The 18,657-nt window shown below is 41.0% G+C and overlaps 1 protein-coding gene across 6 annotated transcripts in view; it reads left to right on the top strand.

Moving 5' to 3' along the window:
* fbrsl1 (fibrosin-like 1) overlaps positions 1-18,657 on the top strand; it is a 293,286-nt gene that overhangs the window by 229,274 nt on the left and 45,355 nt on the right. The gene's annotated exons all lie outside the window — the stretch shown is intronic.

Here is an 18,657-nt window from a genome sequence, read left to right as displayed (position 1 = left end):
TGCATGGAGTTAATTAAGCTATAGTTTTTAGAACCATAATTGATTGAATCATAAAGTCATAATGAAAATCCCAGCAGCTGTGTCTGACTGAATTGGAACCAGTGGCATCCCCTGCTGGTAAAAAGATATGTTAATAAGGCATCGGGTGCAATCAGATTGAGTTGTTTTTGTCATTTTTGTGTTAAGTCTGGTTGGTTCTTTTTCCCCTCCCAACATTTTTTCTCAAGGGGTCTCATTATACTCTTCCCTAACACTGTAGAGAGTTAGTGTACAACGCAGTGGGCAACCAAGAGACCCTCTCCCAGCTTGCATAAATCTATCAAAGCATCTGCCTCTCGCATTCTTGTAAATCCTTTGACATCTGAGGCTAAAAAGCTAACCTTGTAGCATTCATGAAGGCATGTGCATTTTTCTATCCGACTTTCGTCTGACACACTCCTGTGAGGCCTTATATCCACACAGAGATTTCCACTACAGCTTATAAACGGCTGTTTTTATGCCATGTGAACAACTACATCTCATTTTATTTAGAAAGAACCCTTTCAGTGTCCACAGCAAGCGTAACACAAAACAAAAATGGTATTTTCAGGTAATAGGGTTAGGGTTAGGTGTGTGCGTTACCTGCGGTCTTAGTGGTCACTCTTCCTTTCAGCATATCACTCTCTGGACCCTCCCAAGCTGACCCCCTTTTTCAGCAGTGTTGTCTGTCATACATACTGTGGGGTAATGATGAGATATGGAGTTGTAATGTCAGTTGTTAAACCTCAGCCCGTGCAGCAAATGCACTTTAGAGACCCTGTCTGTCTCTTAGTGGATTCGGTCTTTGGTGGTAACCCTCAACTCACTCTGCTGGCAACACTGGCTTTTCTCGTGGCAGGAAATACTAATAGCGTGGTTCAGCATTTGCGACTGAAGAGCATTTGTTTTCTCTTGATTATAAGATTCTATGTCCTACAAGAAGCATAGAGAGATCAAATCTGAATTGTTGTTATTTTGATTAACACTCCTAATATGTTTTCCGCTGTTGTTATGTCCATGTATCTCTTGGCTAGTGTTGCTCATTTTGTGGTGATTTACGGCAGGCTCAGACATGAACCGTTTTACCATGTGCCCAGTTTATCTTTATTTTTATCAGAATTTCGCTGTATGCTAATGGGCTGTTTCTCTACAGTAGTTATGAACTTAAACACCCTGACAGTTACAGCGATTTCTTCCAAAGAGCCTCAGATTACAGAGTTATTATTCTCAGAGAGCAAGTCATAGAATGTTAATAAACCGGTGCCCGTCTGTACTGAATTATCAATGTGCATGAAAAATTCATCTCCAAATGTCTTTCACACTCTCTGAGTCAGAGCACAATTCACTTTTATCTTGTTAAAGGAATGGAAATGTTATTACAGGGGGGAAAATATCACTTGTTTTTCATTTTATGATTCACATCTCAAGCAGAGAGTGAGGTGTGAGATGGCTCAGATTATTGCTTTGAGTGTTCACTTATTATTTGCCATGCTTTGTTTGTCCTGCATGCCTCTGGAACTTACTTACTTTCATTTCCATTTTCCATCTGAGACTCAGAGTCGGGCCGCTGCTCCTCCACATTGAGTGCAGCCCGATGAGGTGGCTTGGGTGTCTAGTTAGAATGCCTCCTGGATGCCTGCTTGGTGAAGTGTTCTTGGCATGTCCCAACAACTATGTCTCCCAGCTGGCCTGGGAACGATTTGGGATCCCCCCCAGAGGAGTTTGAAGAAGTGGCTGGGGAGAAGGAAGTCTGGGTATACCTGCCAAAGCTACTGCCCCACGACCCAACCCCAGATAAAAGAAAATGGATGGATGAATAATGTCTTTCTTTATATATCTCAACCTCAGCTGGGACAGGTTCAAGCACCTCCGCGACCCTTGGAGGTTAGGGGAGGTTACAAAATGGATGGATGTGGCTCAAGCTCCAATTTAAATCATGTCTGTGTAAATAATATACCCTGATGGAAACAAATAAGACAATATACCACACAAGGCTAAGCATCCGTTTTGTATGTTTACGGAACTAGAACAGCAAAGTGTAGCTTTTGCTTCAGTCAATCTTCCAAACAGTGCAGTAGGACGGGAAATGAAATCCGTAGGTTTATAAACAATGGTGTATCAAATGAAGGATCTGCTCCGCACATTTTCTCTCACCTTTGCTGCAAGGGAGATAAAGAATGTCAAGGTGACACATCCATGCTTTTGGTGGAAGAATAAAGACAGCAATGTCCTTGCTGATTCTATCTGTGGAAGCCATTCTTTAGCTTGTTCACTGAATGTAAGGGATGGGTGAGGGGAAGCCAGGAGCAGGTGGGGGTGTCTGAGAATAAAGGCCAGAGAGAGCATAACATCCTGCCTACAAATGCTGGTCAATGTTTACCCTGTTATCAGCTCCCAACTGCTTTTCCTCCCTGATCGATGAGTGGCGTAGGGCGATGCAAATGTCTGCAGCTAGCCCAGGGTAGCCTAGCATCAATGGAGAGTAATTATCTTCGGCAACAACCAATATTGGATTGTTGAGCCTCCGGATAAAGTAGCCAGGAGAGCCTTCAAACAGTCACTCACCTCTGCAAGCTTGAAGACTGATGGATGGATCATCTGGGACGCGATGCCCGAGGTGCTCCTGAAGCAAACCAGCACGTTAGCAGCTCTCATCTCCCTCTGCCCCAGCAGCGCAGCCCTTTGAATCGCTGAGAAAATTCATTTTTAATGTGCCTGGTGGAGGGTGCTTTTTGTTCTACATAGCCTCGATCAATCAGGACAACTTTTCATGTCGAACAGGAACCTTCAGAAGCATTTGTTGAGAGGATCTTTGATGAGCACTATTTCCGCAAAGGTTCTGAACGACCTGCCTGGATACCTTTTATATGCATTGTGTTTCAAAATATGCCTACAGAATAAAAGAAAAACTATTCATTCACGCTGTTACTTGTATTCAGCCACTGCTATGTATTGAGAAATCATCTACACTTTAGCTTACATCTCCCGAGTCTGTCGCAGTGTCTGAAATCCTCGGTCTTTGTTCGCACTAACGCTACTTGTCTTCTGAAGTGTGGCAGCATGTTGAATGGATGACCTTGAAATACCAGCATTGTCCATACTGAACGATGGTAGTCATTGAAAACGGTGCTCGTTCCCAGAGCATTTGGACTCCGCCTCTTGAGCCCCTGTGATGAATAAATAATGGTTTCTGGAAAGCCCTCTCCAGATAGAATTTACAACGTAAATCTGCAGAAATAAAATAGAATAAAACATGACTGTGTTCAGTTCCACTAGTGGCATCTATGTTGTGGTGCCACTCCACCCTCCTTACTTAGAATATTCAGTTTCCCAAGAGGAGTTAGCTGGGATCCAAAATGAACAGTTTCTAGCGCTTAAATGCCCCTGTTGGATTGAATGATAAAATATGGATATCGCCTGGTTTTATAAATTAGATATTGTACACAACACTGGTCAGATTAGAACTCCTCCAACAGTTGTAAAGTGTTACTTTTTGTTTCATCCATTGTAGCACATCAATGGCAGTGATAGTCTGCCTTTTATCTCACTACATGCAAGTGTAGCATTCAAATGATTTTGAAGCTGTCTCTTTAAAGCCACGGTGTTTTTTTTTTTAATATGCAGTAAAAGAAAACTCAAATATTCTAGAAATATCATTGCCTCGGCAAGTAAATGCGGTTATACCGTATTTTTTGGATTATACGTCGCTCCCGATTATAAGTCGCACCAGCCAAAAAAATGCATAATTAAGAAGGAAAAAACATATAAGTCGCACTGGAGTATAAGTCGCATTTTGGGGGGAACATTTATTTGATGAAATCCAACTCCAAAAACATACATGTTATCTTGAAAGGCAATTTAAAATAAAAATAAAATAGAGAACAACAGGTTGAATAAGTGTATGGTATACTAACGTTACATGACGCACATGCCTGGTCATGTCAGTAACGACGTATCATATTAACACCACCAGAGCCAGAGATAACTTTATGCTAGAGTTATTCAGATAACTCTAGCATAATTGAACATGCTAACAAGTTTACCAAACTATCAGTTTCATTCCAAATCATTAAATCCAATGAAATCTGCATCCTCTGTGTCACTTTTAAACAACTCCCCCAACTCGGCAGGTCGACGATGCACCGCTTGCTCTTCTACGTCGCTTACGTCAGACTCATCGTCAATTTATCAACACACGCCGAGAGCGCCCTCTTGTGGATTAATGTGAAAATAACACGTGAAATGACATAATCATGTGTTAATAATTTCACACATAAGTCACTCCAGAGTATAAATCGCACCCCCGGCCAAACTGAAAAAAACTGCGACTTATAGTCCGGAAAATAGGGTACTACATTTCTGCTAAGGTTACTTATACGTGTAGTGGATCACACTCATGAGTGACTTAATAACGGGGTGACTTTGCTTGGCTTTGTACTTTTCACTACATTCAGTTTGTAATGATATTCACTTTAATTGGGGTAATGCTCTTTGTTCAGTATTACATCTCATGGACAGTTTGATGAGTTTTAAGCAGCAAAATGACACACTGTAAAGAATATTGAAATGATTTAATATTTCCTCTCATCATTTATTCTGGTTGAGATAATTCTGTCTCCCTTTGCTTGTGTTCACCCTTCTATTTTCGGACAGTGGTGAGGAAGGAGGTATACTATGGCAGATGCTATTTCCACAAGGTTCTTATTTGGATCAGGCCTCAAGATCAACTCAGTAAGCACAGTCTTACGTGAGATTAAGTGTTCTCCTGACTGAGGACGGTTGCATTAGTGTCAATACTGAATGGACATGAAGCAGAAAGCCTAAGCACAAAATGCAACCAGCCCTCCTCCAAAGGGTTTTATACTGGATGGTTCTCTACCGTGGGAGCTACGCACAGTACTGGAGGTGCAGGCCTACATTTACAATATACATGAAATAGTCATCATTATTTTCAATAGACTTGTCATAATTTTATGTACATGTGTCTTGGCTGCACAGCCCAGTCGTTTATGTGTGTGTGTGTGTGTGTGTGTGTGTGTGTGTGTGTGTGTGTGTGTGTGTGTGTGTGTGTGTGTGTGTGTGTGTGGGCGGGGGGTGTGGGGGGCAATCCGTTGCGATGTGTTGCCTCGCAAATATTAGTTGTCCATCTCCTTCAGAATTGTAAGTGTTGGCGTCAAGCACACGCACACTGTTGAAATCGCAATCATTCAATCAGATTTTAGATTTAGTAAATCTAAAATCTTTGCCCTCACATATCTTCTGAAAAACATCAGCATTTTTCCATCCTCAGCTTAGGGTGTTTTCACTGTCAAGGATAATGCCCGTATTTTTTTTTTTCTTAAGCTGATCTTTTTATGTCCTTGTTCACGTTACAAAAACAAACGTGACTTCTAATGTGAACACAAAGTGACACGCGTGCATACAAAGCACGATGTTGAGTGAGACACACAAAAGACCACATCACGTGGCAGTGTTTATGGAAGTAAATATGGTCCATCTTGTTGGGGTCTTATTTTATTTATTTAGTTAGTTATTTTATCTCATATCTACAGAAACATACAGACATAAGAGGAGGTAGACATATTTCGGAGAAATGAGGCATGGCTTTTCAATCTCATTTCAACTAAATATATCATTGCTACACAAAATAAATCATCTCTCTGCGTGGCTGGATGACTACTTTCACCACAAATGTCTACTTTTTGCTTCATGTTTCATGTGGGATAAAATTAACGTCACATTTAAAGTCAACCCTGTTACTCAAAACAACTTTACAAATTCACGGACAATGCTCAATCTCTCTCCCACAAACGACCTTTCAAAGAATATGTGCAAATGTGGTGGAATCACAGACAGTTCCAGGGATTATTTTAAAATGATCCTGGAGCACTATTACCATTGTCCCATCAACAATATGTAGCAGATATGAAAAGTGTATACACACCCCAGATCTAAAAAAGTACAACCAAAATATTTTAAAAAGTATACCCCCATTAATGTGACATAAACCTGTTCAACTCAATTTAAAAAAAAGACAATAAAATATATATTCAAGGAAAGCAGTAAAATACCTTAGATAATATGGTTGCTTATAACTGGTCATGTCATTTTGTTCAGAATTAAGCAACCACATTCAAACGCTGCTTGATGGGACTCATCACACACCTTCCCACATTACGGTGCCTCTGGTTAATCCCAAATAATGTCAGGATAAGGGTACAAAAGAATTTTCCGGGACATGAATATAAACACACTGAAATCCGTCAACATCATGTCAACAAAATATGTCACAACCGTGATATTACAAGGGACTAGACGTCCCTCCAAAATTGATGAATAAAAAAATTGAAGAAAACTGGTCAGGGTGGCTGCCAAGAGCCAAAACAACATTGAAAGAACTTCAGGAATTTCTGGCAAGTACTGCCTGTTTAGTGTGACAACTATCGTCTGTTTTCTTCATATGTCTGGGTGGCAAGAAAGAGGCCTTATAAAAAGAAAAAAGGAACTCCCACCACTTGAAATCCCCCACCCCACAACAGAAGAAAGGTGTGCGATAGTTCACTGTCAACAAAATTGACAAAAGACCTAACTATGCGTGTAGAGAAGAAAAAGAATCCACGTTTGTGATCAGATCAAGCGATCAGGAATTGATTGCTCTGGTCTTGTCCAGTCATCATTGCAACGACTGCTTTCTCTCTCTCTCTCTCTCTCTCTCTCTCTCTCTCTCTCTCTCTCTCTCCCCGCGCTCGCTCGCTCCCCCTGCCTGACTCCCTCCTTCCCTGTCCTCGAGCGCGCACGGTCACGCGCACACAGTTCTGACGCGGAGTCGGGTCTAGTCATCAGTCTCTCACCGTCGTTGAGCAAAAGTCGGTGGGAGAGCGCGTTGTGCATTTTTTTTTCCGAGACTTCATGTGTGATCCATGGCGCCTGGACCTTGTGGATACCGGTCCAGTGACACCCACTATGAACATGACGACATTTATTTTGCTCTTGGATGTACGCTGCGTCATATTGCCTGATTGAGACCGACTTGGGGAGTCTATTTGCGGACCATCTGTCATCGGCGTGTGTGCCTATCCCAACTGGATCGTCCTGCACAGGAGAGCTTGAGGCTGGACCAAAAACACGGTTTATTGCTCAGACCAGCCTCTATTGCTAGTTGAACTCCGGTGAAGTAAAAAAAAAAGGAATTGTATTTTTTAAAAATTATTATTATTTTTATCATTTCAACGATTTCTTGAACATCTTTTCGTGTTTGAGAAACGGACGAAAGACGAAAGTCACCACTTTATTCGGTTGATAGTTTTCTGCATCGTCGCACATTCGAACAATCCTGTTTTTGCCTATATTGGATTACTCACTCGCTGTTTGCTTCAATCTCTTCATGACTGCGCGTTCGTATTCTCTGACGTCTGGGTGGTTTGGATATCCTTCACTACCACTCTCGGCGCGCTGGACTCGGTAAGGTTTCATATCATTCTACTCGTCAGTTTTGAGCCTTAATATCTCAAATATATTGTTGATGCCCCTTTTGCACCCTAATTAATATTCGTGATTTGTACATTGTGGTCATTGTTGTCCTTTCTACGCCGTCTCCGTTGGTGGCGGGCGCAGAATTTTGGTGACGCCGCTTCTCAAGGCGGAAAAAAAATGCGGATAAGGAATTTTAGAACCCACTTACTTGATCATATCTTTTGTTTTTATGGTTGATTTTAATTCACCCACCTAAGCCCTCTTGGTCGTACAAGGGGATGTAAATATTAATCGCATATTAACATTTGCATAAAAAGGAAAAAAGCTTTTGTGAAAGCATGTTTTCCTCCTCTCTGCTAACATCAATCGCAATTATTGCGTCTCATATATATATATTGAAGTTTATAGAGTGATTACTTATATAGTACGATTTTAAGCGCTCATCAGGGTTAGTCAAATAGTGCAGATTATAGTGATACATTCATACACCTAAAATGCGGATCACAGAAATGTTGGCCAATTTGTGACTCACACAACCTTTCTTAATTAGGTTTACTTCTTTATTACGCCCAAAATATTTGCCTTCAAATTCAGGTAGTATCATGCCACTCTTGTATTATATTATATTGTATTATATTATATTAATACTTAGTATATTGGCCACTTAGTAGGCAATCTGTCACTAAACACAATGTGTTACTTGTTTTCAAGTTTGAAAATAACATTCACATCATGTGTGGGCTTTATCGCACATCCTAATTGCGGGTTTACACGTCCTATTTTGTTGTCGAAGGACATTCATGTGATATTTCCATTGGGACTGTTAACTGTTGTTTTTAAGTTTGTCACTGCCCTCTGCTCTGTTTTCTTCTCTGTTTAGCATAGCATATCGGCTATATACTGTATTTGGCTCCATGAGCATAGACGGCAGTGTCTAAAATGTCCATTATTTTTTGAAACATCTTTTATTTGACTTACTATAACAGTGTATATAATTTTGAGAGATAATTTGTGCTATAAAATATATTGTTAAACATTTTTGGAATGTGTGAAATCTTTATGTAGACTTACTATACTCTTAAAAGGATATGGTTTTGCTGTACAGACAAAATTGCTAGTTTTTACCCCGAAAAAAAACCAAAAAACAAAAACAAAATGTTACACATGGGGGGAAAACGGAATGGATATATTTTGTTGAATGCTTTTCATTGAACACGATCCATATCACAGTTTTTTTTCTCTGAAATCAATGCTATCACTTCAAAAAATGTATTTGTTACATGATTTTTAAAAAAAAGTTAAAAAGCAAATCTGTACAGTAATTTGAAACTTAATTTTATTGAGCAAGAAGGGAGTGTCACTGACGAGGTCACGAAGAAAGTCATCGAATACGTAACGTTCGGCAGTCCATTTTCACTTCTTATTACATGTTAGGTCTACATGTCCTCGGCATAGAGCGCAAATTACGTTGTTATACCAATTACTCTCCAACCTGACACTCCTAGCACTAGCACTACTTATTTATATTTTTCTCACCTATCTGTAATTTTTCACAGATGGGACTCTGGAATTAGTTGGCAAAAACCTCTCTTATTCCAGTCTTCAAAACCCGTTTATCTGTAGCGGAAAGCTGATAAGAAACAGGCCTGCTTGGCAAATGTGATAAGCGGCTGAAAAATCCTCCAGCTATTTGTAAGGGAAGAGTTGGGGCAGATCGCAGCTGGGGAAGACATGACATCCCCAGCATCATGCGACTAATACCTTGTGCCACCTGAAGTCTGGTTCCCAGATAGAGGAAACAAAATATGATTTAGTTTGTGTGTGATTTTGCAAGCCAAGAATGAGCAAGAGAGATTCAAAACACAGAGCATTTGGCAGCCACAAAGATTACATTAAAATAAAATTCATTTCATTCAAAATCATGATACATTTTGTGTAAAAACTATGCTTAGGTTGTGACATCCCAAATATATTGTAAGTCCCAACTGGACCTGTTTAAAATGTGGAGCTTATCCAAATTGGCTTATACGCTGAGACTTAAGCTGGCCTGTGAAAGAGGCTTCAAGAATTATGGAAGGGGGGTTGTGCTTGTGGACTCAAAAACAACACTCCTAACATTCTGCAGGGCTTTCGGGGCCAGCACTAGGCTACTGGAACATCATTCACATTTTTTCTCATACTTGCTTGGTTCCTTCACATTTTACACATTTGATTTTGACGTGAACTTTTCACAACGCACTTTACATTAAACTTCAAAATTTGACGGCTCAAGAAGTTTGTTCCTTAAAACTAGAATAAATCATTTATTCTATTACGTTGTACATTGTAATTGATACTTTTTTTTTTTTAACACAATGATCTGACAGGGAAGCCAGTCGTTTTGTCATTCAGAAAGACTGTTATGAGCCACGAGAGACGTGGATTCTTCAGAGGACATGTCATTACTATATAACAGATGACACCAAGCAAGTGATGTGATACTTCAAGGACATTCCCTGAGCTCCACCACTTTGTGGTCCACAGCGGGAGATGGAGAATTTATGCTCGTCCCTGTGGCACTTGGATCTACATCTCAGTCTTGACAAGGGACTTGCCATAAAACACTCCCCCTACACCCAAAAGCAGAGGAGGAAGCATTTGGCAGGCTTTCTTTTAACGCACAGTGCAGAGACGTCTGTGTTTTTAACATTTAAGGTTATAAATAACGCAAAGAGATGCTCAAGGAAAGCAGCTGGAAAGGGAAATGGAGGTGTGGGCAAAACAAAATTCTCCCCCCCCACACACACACACATTTCTTATATTGCATGACGGTTCTTACGAGCCTGACTGTGTCATTAACTACACCGGACAGCAGGGGATTGATGTGGCAGTCCAAATGGAAGTGACCAGCAATATTTTTGAGGCGTTTGCCAACCCCCAAACCGCCAGACAATTGGACATACTGTGACACTTTTGTCTTTTGTCTGTCATCTCTGGCCATGCAGTTTTATTTTCTAAACATGTCCATCTGGTCCCTTCGAAACCAGGGGCTGTTGTTGTTTTTTTTTTTCTCTCAGCTGAAAATGTCAACCATCCAAGGTCTTTTGAATACCTCCAGGTGCAGCTGATGTCATAGGTCGGCCGCTCACTCAGTCGGCGGGTAATGTGTGTTTCATGCTCTTGGCTGAGTGTGATGAGCTCTCTGCATTGGCTGCTTTGAGGCACAGAGGAAGTGGAGCAAGTTGCACCGCCAGGCAACTTTACAATCATTTTCCTGTGAGTTGTTATTGTTGTTTTCACCCCCCCCCCCACACACACACACACACACCAACAAAGAAATCCCTCTTCACTTCAAACAGCTGATAAATTTGGGACTTGCTTTAAAACAGCAATGCCTTTTATCCTGACTGTTCCTCTGCCACTGGCCATTAACAGCAGTCCAGAGTGCCCTTCACACTATAATAGAAGACAACGAGAGGTCCTTTGATTCTCAGGTACAGAGCTGCCCCTTGCTCATTGGGACCAATCTCAAGGATATGTGGAGACACTCGAGCGAATTTTGCCTCTTTTGAAGCTGCTTGCCGAGGTCAACCCGCAAACCTGGCGGCTGTCCAGCTCCTTGCCTTTGTCTTGTTGCCGTCTCCCCTTCCGATTTCCAAACAGCGCTTCCCCAGGAGCAGCCTATGTCTTTTGTTACCTTTATGAGGCGTAATTAAATGCTCACGGCATGGCACAGTGTTTGAGTAGGAACCCCAGACGTGCCATTAGCCAGATGTGGCTGCTCAGACCTTAATGATAGAGAAGCAGAGGCGGAGGAGACAAGCCCAGGAGTCCTTCATCACGCCATCCCGAGGTGTCGTGTGGGCCTAATTGCCCCATCGTTTTGTGCACCATACAAGCTCCAGTGACACCTAGCTTCATGCATTCATTATATAATCTCCCAGAGCTACTTCAGGCTGTGTTGTTCATGTATAAGCGTAGGTGGGTGGTGCGCAGCAGCGAGGCTTTTAGCCATCAAGTATGATTCATGAGGGGAGTTCTTAACATCTTTGTTTTCAGCATTGCATGCAAGAAGTGGGGTGATGTACTGTGTAATGGAGTGCATTAACAGTTTACAGTGTCTCACTGGAGAGGGTTCGTTGCTGTTATGTTGTACTGTTAGAGGGATAAAAGGCACTCTTCTCTGGAGCTGCTGCAAATCATTAAGCGAAGTGACACATCACGGTTTGTTTTCAATTTAGGTTGAATCGGTTTTGGATAGAATCACATTCAGCAGTCGTGGAAAGCTGATGTCGTACAAGCCAGAGAACTAAGAAGCCATTTTTCCAGAAACCAACCTGCCTTGTCTGTCACTGCCTGGCGGTTTTGGACGTCCTAAAGGATCACGCTGACAAACACTGACTGATCGTCTCACGTTCAGCGTTTCTTTCCAGCCTTGCCTGGGATCCTGCTATTGAGAGGTCTCATATTTCCGCTTAAGCTCTTTCACTTGCGGCACATTAAAGCCTTCCATCCTACCCAACCTCCTTCATCGTCTTTTAATCCAGCTCTCGTGTTATTTTTCCCCTTAGTAAGCAGATTTGAGTCAGGGGCTTTAATTAGATGCATCTTTTCCAGGATGCGGATGTGTGTGATGGTCTGTGTGCTGCCTGGGGAGCGTTAGGTGGAAATGGGCCGACATAGCAAACATAAGGCACTCTCGCTGGAAAGCAGTCCCCTTCGTTAGCGAGGAACTCAAGAGCTGCTGCTCACATTTGGGTAATTAACACCGCCACAGATTGTCGAACAGCTGTGCAATTTAGCACTGTGGCAACAGCAGCGAGTCAAAAGAGACTCTGCAAGTGGTGCACCACTATGAAGTAGATTGATAGAGCATCTCGCTCAGGCCTTATTCGACTTCTCTCCAGTGGCCAAAAAAGCCTCAATTACATTGCGGAATAGCAGGATAAAATCATGCCATTTCAAGGATAACATGCATGCATACAGATTGTGCCACAAAGCAAGTGAAAACTATACACCTCACAAATACACAGGGTGGGCAAGCACAACCGCAAACAACATAAACGGAATGTCGGTATATTCATGCACCGTTTACAGTAATTTGGGGGGAAGTGACCACGTTGAATGTAGCCACTGCCTTTTCTGCGTGTAATTGACATAGCTTTTTTTTCTTGGTCTCGGCAGCAAATGAAATTGCCAAATGAAATGTGAGAGGTAAATAAAGCATCCTGTTTTTGTTTCTTTTTGATGATGGCGAATACGTGGCAGTTCACACTTCACATTTATTTCGCCCCATTTTCTGTCCCTCTGGTTTTTGGCGAGAACTATCCGGGTGTGGCGTGTTCACAGGCATGTGTGTGTATGCCATGTTTTCCGGTATGTCACTACTTGGGTCTTGGAGGATTAAGCCTTCTTTGCTTCTCTCTGTCGTCCACCGGGTGTTCGTGACAGTGACATGCCCAAAGGTGTCTGCAGGCCATGTTTTGCCCCATCACGGAAGAGAGCCCAGGGAACCTGTTACATTTCTGCTAACTGAGGATGTGCTGTCTTTGACGAGACATGCCCCAAAGTCACATTCGGGAGCTTGGCCGCCATCATCAACTGCAATTCATTGACTGTACAGCGAAATCAAGATGATGTGATGGTAGTAATATGAAAAATGTCTATCTGCAGTATTGCCAAGTGAAGTCAAATGGACTGGTGGGTAGCCAAGTGCTTTAATATATTCGAGAAATAGGCCAAGGCTCCACAGGGCTGTCTGTCCTCTGCAGGATGATAAGAGGTAAAGTAAGGAGAGGTGGCAAAGGCCTTCTTCTATGGGTGGGGGCTGGGCGCTTCCTGAGGCACAGGGCATTTAATTGGGCTGTTGACTATGACGTAGGTCAGAAACATCGCCCTTTCACCAACATTACTGAAAAACATCATTCAAAAGTTGTATCACTTTTAGCCTTTCAAGCCCCGAGCAGCGGTGACCCGAAACAACCCTTATCTTTTGTGCTTAAAAGGGCATTTTCATGGACTGTACCTTCTGTTTCTTTCCTTGGCTTCCGTTCATTCCTGCGAAAATGTCTCCTTTTTGTCCAAGCCGTACGACAGGAAAACGTCAACCGGTTTGCAACTTCACAAAGCAGAGTCATCACTACTGTTCCAAACAAGAATACCTGCTAGTGGTCAGGTAGTAAGTAGGTAGGTAGGTACTGTATGTAGGTAAGGCATTATTTATTATTATAAACCAAATCATAATTTTGGTACATTACATGAAAGTATTATGGAATTGTTTTCATTTATTGGGTCTTGCTGTCAAGACAAGCTGCAGATTTAAGGACAATCAAGTTGATGGCATGTGTTCTGGTTGATGCTCAATTGTGCATAGACAATACGTGTGTTTGTATATTTCTATGGATCTTACAGTAGTCGAGAGTGGTGTCTGTTTCAACTTGTGTAATTGTGTATCTGAAAAATTTAATTTGTGGTGAAACGCTTCACAAAATCCACAGTTCCATACATATCTCAGTTTTGTGCTCACGGGTTTCAGTTCAGTTTGGTATGCATTAAAATTGAAAGTATATGTTCACAGCATTATTACACAAACTTTAATCAAAATTTTGACATACCGTATTGGCCCGAATATAAGACGGCCCTGATTATAAGACGACCCCCTCTTTTTTAAGACTCAAGTTTGAAAAAATACTTTTTGAACACCAAATTAATTTTTATACAGAAAATAAATACAGTACATCTGAAACTAATGATTATAACACTATATTTGAGAGAAAAAGCATGTTATTTTGCCTCATTCAAATCTTAATATCTGAACATTTAAATATGTAAACTAAAGTGCAATAGCATTCGTAAATGAATGGCTTCTGGTTTTTGAAATGTAAATTACATCATAACTTTTCCTCAGCTGACGGTTAACCTGGCCGATCTTCGACCCACTTTTCTCCAGATTGTCACTACGTTTCTCCATTTTCAGTTATCTCTCAAATTATTTTCTTCTCTTTTCTTTCTTACCGCTATTTTTTATTTTTCTTCTTCGTGCTACCGCTATGTTTATTTTTATTCTTCGTGACAGGGGTTCACTTTGGCCTGGGGAGTCAAGTTCAGCATTCACTTCAATGATATTTGGTGCCATCTAGTGTCGTGAATGGGTATAATGTCTAGACCCCGAATATAAGACGACCCCCACCTTTTCAGTCTTATTTCAATGCAAAAAACACCGGCTTATATTCGGGCCAATACGGTATTTAAAAAAAGTGTCTTTACTTTTTGTCTACCCCTGAATTTAGGATTTTTTTTGTTCAATTGTATTTTACTTCATGAGCATCGCTCACATGCACAGCATTTTTGCAGAATTATTGTTTTGTTTTTGTATCTGTTTGACAGTAGGGGCAGGCATAAAAAAATAAATGCCCTTCAATTGGATGGCAAAAGATACCATTTATCTGTGTATCCACCTGTTGCCATTCGTCCTACAGAGTAAGTAAATAGATCAGCTTTGTGTTCAATTATACAAGCCCGGATTTCATACTAAGTGCATTTGGGACTAACCTGAGACAAGGTCATTGTTTCAGTATGCATGCTTTTTAATCTTATTTTTGATTGGTGGTTTACCATGAGGTGCATTGGTTCCACAGATCGGGAAAAAAAATGATCTAATCATTACTCTCGTCATTTTAGGTGGTATCTGACTGCTTGCGAGTGTTTTTCATTCGCATACGGTTTGCGAATATTGAATTCAAACTATCTTGGCAACAAGATGTGCTTTAACTGCAGACTTAATAGCTTTTTCCATCCATCCTTCCATTATCTGATCCGCTTATCCATCCAAATGAGGTAAATGGCCGAGGCATTATAACAGTTGGTTTTATGTGCCCCCAAGTTTTTAAATGGTGAGGGCCGGCCAGCAGCATGCTAGCATCGCATATCCTTGAGTTAAGCCAAATTTCTGTGATGAAGAAAACACCTCAGTCAAGAACGTAACAATTTCCAGCGAGTTGTAGATCCAAGTTGTCCGTTTTATGTACCAGAGATGTTGTGTTTGTTAAACCGTATAAAGAAACGTTAGCGGTGTCACGATAGTGACAGTAGCATCATTATGAATTCAACTGGAGATGCCTCTGAGGCAGGACACGCCCCACTACAACATGATTGGCTGCCGCATCACTGAAAGGATCTGAAGCACGTCGCGTCTTGTAAAACCATGTGTGTCACCATCTTGTCTTAGTACTCAGGAGTGGGGGAAAAAAAGAGAGTTGTGTGAACGGACAGAACGGAATGCAGATGAACCGAATCAAAACTGTCAAACCGAATGGTTTTGACGGTTTCAAAAAAGAACGTTTCGACCCCTATAGACCACCTTTATTGTACTAAGTCTTTGCCCCCTGACACTGGCATCCTACCAGGTTCCTGTCATCACAGCTGACAGCAGGGGCAGAGATCCGAATACTCAGAGAGACATTTTAGTGCTGGAGCAAAGCATACTATGTTTCCAGTTACATGCAAGTGGGTGGCTTGGAGTGGGAACCGGCACAGATTCACAATGTCAGCAGGGTAGTCCGGACTGGTATGCACCCAGGCATGTGTATAAAACAGTTATAGATGAAACCCAAAATGGAACTGGGAAAATCATTTTTGCAGGGATAGTCACTCTTTGTGTGTGTTATTGAAAAACCAAACACTTTGAATATGGCTTCATTTGAGTTAGTCACCTTCATTTTTTTGTATTGTGTTTTTTGTTTGTTTGTTTGTTTGTTTGTTTTTCTACCCTGCCTTGCAATTGGTTTGCACAGGAAATGTCTTCTCAATACAAAGTGTAGAAGGAGAAGTTCATTATCCAGTGGAAAATAAGTCTCCATGGTCCTCTTGGCTGGACTGGTCACCCTATCCATGTGGAACTACAGTATGTTGACTTAGATTTCCTTCATCCTTCCATATGCTTCTTTAACACCGGCAGACATAAAATGCAAACATGCTGCTTCTTTCTGTTCTGAGTGAGTCACATTCTCTACAGAGGCCCTGGAGCCTAAACCAACTCTAATCCAAGGATTCTCTTAAATATGAGAAAAAGACTATTTGAGCACACAAGCTGCTGTCTTGACTTCAAATGTTTGCACAACTCTTATTCAAATATAGACAGGGACTACCTGAGCTATGCTGACTATTTCTCAATCTGCAGATATTTGAATTAAGTTGGCGCCTGCCATAGAATCACTACAGAAAAACAAACGTGATTTTTCACATTTATTAAAATGATTTACCTGACTGGCTTAAACGCACAACATCTAGAGCAGGTGAAACGATGCAAACACTGATTATGTGGGCTGCGATTGTCATTTTTGTTGCTGTTATTAACGGGTGACTGATTTGTTTAGGTCAACAGTGGCAATTACAAGTTTAACTGTGCTTTTCACCCGTTCTATTAAAAGTCATGCAATGCATTATGCATACACACTCCGGTAACTTCACTCGAACCCACAAACCAAGAGTGTCTGTACTCTATGTGGCTTGACATCCTTTTTGCCCATTGAGTGTGCTCCTATGCAGATACTCCAAAGAATAACAAAGCTTTTAACAAGTGCTAACATATTCATTCTTACCAACGTGAACAAGCCCACGAAAAGTGTATTATTGCTCCAGGGAACATTCTTTGCTTGTGTTTTTTTTTTTCACTTGCATAATTTAATGAGTTGTATGTAAGACAAAGTTGCATTCACTTGCTTCATTATATTTTAATGTAAGTATAATAAGCAAATGATGCTGTGCGTACCTTTGGCACACCCAGCGTTTCCTTGTTGCCTCTGCCATAAATCCTTCTAAATGTGTCCTTACCTGGCCCTTTTCTCCTTCTAAATGTGTCCTTACCTGGCCCTTTTCTCCTAAGTGTTTGCAAATTCCTCTCCAGGTGATGAATGAATGTAAAGACATGACCAGTGGGTTTGCGCTGTTTTCATACAATAAAGGTAAAACATTTTACAGTGTTATTCAGTAAAATTAGGTGACTTTTTTGATCATATATGGTAAACTTTATCCACAAGTTTCATTGTCTCTTCGTGCCATTACCAGAGTGCTACAGAGTCAAGCATGTCTTTGCACATTTGAAATATTTCGGATTCGTATAAAGTAAATAATGATGACTATAACTGACAACCATTAAAGATATTGCTGTCGTCCAGGTGTTTTTCAGCAGCAATTACAAAGCCACAAGCTCTCTCACAAGGTCACCAAGATTGTTGGGTTAGTAATAAGCAAGCTTTTGCTGAGTTCACCGAAAGGAAGTTAGCTCCGAAGACAATTGCCTTAAGAAAATCAACATTTCACTGACACAGCTGCATCTTTGTCAATGGAGGTATGAAAGTGTGTAATCGTGATCAGTCGTCACATAGAACGTTATCCAGCTTTAAACAAATTGCGGCACTAGCAATACTAAGCTAGCATAGCACTGTAAACAAGCCCATATGTTTGTAGCATGACTCTTTGTAATAGTGTGATTGAAACACTCAATTCTCGAAGAGCGACTTTTATTTTTTGTTATGTATCATCAATTAGAAATCAAAAAGTGGTGATAAGCCAACCTGGTGAGGAGAAATTTTGCTAATTCTGCATTAGCATCTGAATCCTCTCAGCTGCTGAGGTCTTGCGAGTCTTGCCCAATTGCAAGCAAACAAGGCAAGGTTTTAATTTTATTTATTCATTAAAATTTCAAAATATTTAGAAAAGTTCCTTAAGCCCAAGCTAATAGGTCAGTGCGAAGTCTTAGGGGTACGCCAGTGACCAAGTGTGCCCAAGGTGCACCACAAATGATTGACACCTCGTCGGTCACGCCTTCTTTCTCTAATAGGTTCTTCTTGCTCAGGCACAGTGGTTTCCTTAAAAACAAACACATTAAAAACTCTCCCTTGAAGTCTTTTAAGAGGGGAGTAGGACCTATGTCATGTTGTAAAAGACCCAAACATGTTTAATTTAAATATCGAATTTAGGAATATGGTTCCTTTCCGGGACGCTAACTAGACTCATTTAATGCCAACATGTCAACATATATTTGGAAACCCACAATCATTTTGTGACAAAACATGTAAACACATTTTGTTTAATATTAATAAAGGGCTTTGCGCACCTCCTCAGTCAAGATAAAGGCTTTGGGAATGAGTTCAGTGTGAAAAATCACCACCAGATGACAAGAGTGGC

The sequence above is a fragment of the Hippocampus guttulatus genome, chromosome 5 (genome assembly GCF_054856545.1).
Source record: "Hippocampus guttulatus isolate MCC_2025c chromosome 5, RoL_Hgut_1.0, whole genome shotgun sequence".
NCBI classification, from domain to species: Eukaryota; Metazoa; Chordata; class Actinopteri; order Syngnathiformes; family Syngnathidae; genus Hippocampus; species Hippocampus guttulatus.
The sequence above is the reverse complement of the archived record's forward strand: the minus strand, read 5'-3'. Positions and strand labels throughout refer to the sequence as shown.